We start from the raw sequence: 1731 nt of genomic DNA on the forward strand, positions 1-1731 counted from the left end.
TCTCTCCTTCTCTCTCCTACTCTCTCCTTCTCTCTCCTACTCTCTCCCTCTCTCTCTTTCCCTCTCTCTCCTACTCTCTCCCTCTCTCTCTTTCCCTCTCTCTCCTTCTCTCTCCTTCTCTCCCTCTCTCTCTTTCCCTCTCTCTCCTTCTCTCTCCTTCTCTCCCTCCTTCTCTCTCCCTCTCTCTCTTTCCCTCTCTCACCTTCTCTCTCAGCGTAGCAATTTAGCTCGTCTGTGAAAGACACCCGGTAACTTGTGTTTGAGTGCTTTATCAATCTTTCATGTTGCTTCACCAAAGTGTGTGTAGTGTCTGTGTAATTGCCGTGTGTGTCTGTGTGTAACGTGTGTGCAGGTGCAGTGAGTGTCTGTGTGTAAGCCTGTCCTCAAGCATTTAGCACACTGTAAGACATATTGTCCAGTATAATGTATTCATGCACTGACATATGGATGAACGACATGCCTGTAAGTACAGTACAGCTCATTTTTTTCACGACCCCTTGACTGTACACATGTACATCTACACGCAACGGCAACGTAGTATGTTATAGTCGTAGACTTGAAAGTCTATTCCAGTGAAAATGACTCCTAGTTGAGTGTTTCAGGCTCTCATGGACTGTTCCCCCTGTGTTCACACACGCCCACCTGAAGAGACAGCCACCGTGTCCCCGGGATGAGCTCCCTGGAGCTCTCACCAGCAGACCCCTGTTCCAGAGAAGCTACAGACACACATTCACCAATCCCTGCTCACCTCTAACACGCAGACACACCTGAGAGGAGGGCAGAGGAGGAGGGAGGAGAGCAGGGGAGGAGGGAGGAGAAGAGAGGAGAGGAGGAGGGAGGAGAGGAGAGGAGAAGGGAGGAGAGGAGGAGGGGAGGAGGGAGGAGAAGAGAGGAGAGGAGGAGGGAGGAGAGGAGAGGAGAGGAGAAGGGAGGAGAGGAGGGGGCGTCTGTGATGGAACTCTACTGGACACACACACACACACACACACAGAGTACAGAAAAGCCTCTGTGTTCAACCTTTCACTATACACACACAGAGTTCCCCTGCACAACCACAACAAAGCTTTCAAACCTCCCTAAAAATAGAGGAATCTCTGCCATCCACCAACACATCTCTCAGAGTGGTGGAGTCACTCCACTCATGCTGTGGAAGGTGTGAGCTGGATGGAGAGAGAGAGAGACATAGAGACAAATATAAAGATGTAGAGAGAGATTCAGGTTGTGGACAGTGTGAGCTGGATAGAGAGGGAGAGTGAGAGAGGAGAGAGAGAGAGAGACTCATGCTGTGGACGGTGTGAGCTGTTAGGATCACTCCCCCCATCTGCACACCAGGCAGAGGAATATTTCTGTGTCTTGCTGTGATGCATTTTGTCTCTCTGGTGCAATGGCCCTTCAGTGAGGCTTTCCCCTCCCCTCCCCTCCCCTCCCCTCTCCTCCTCTCCTCCTCTCCTCCTCTCCTCTCCTTATCCCTCCCCTCCTCTTTTCTACTACCCTCCCTCCCCTGATCCTCTCATCTGTTTCTGATGCATAACACCATACCCAAAACAATCCAGGCCTAATGAAAAGCTTCAATATTGCATGTATTGTTACTGCAGATATCCTGTCTGATGGCGGAGTGGAAGGAAGGAAGAGAAGAGAGGATAGGAGGGGATAGGAGAGTATGGGAGAGGGTCAGGGTTTCTGTGGTGTAGGGTTAGGGTACTGCTGTGGGCCCATTGCAACCAGACTGCT

The 1731-nt window shown here is 51.0% G+C and overlaps 1 protein-coding gene across 1 annotated transcript in view; it reads right to left on the bottom strand.

Moving 5' to 3' along the window:
* The window catches only part of lrfn2b (leucine rich repeat and fibronectin type III domain containing 2b), a 6500-nt gene that overhangs the window by 1917 nt on the left and 2852 nt on the right, over positions 1-1731 (bottom strand). The window lies entirely within an intron of this gene.

This window comes from Osmerus mordax, chromosome 8 (assembly GCF_038355195.1).
Source record: "Osmerus mordax isolate fOsmMor3 chromosome 8, fOsmMor3.pri, whole genome shotgun sequence".
NCBI lineage: Eukaryota > Metazoa > Chordata > Actinopteri > Osmeriformes > Osmeridae > Osmerus > Osmerus mordax.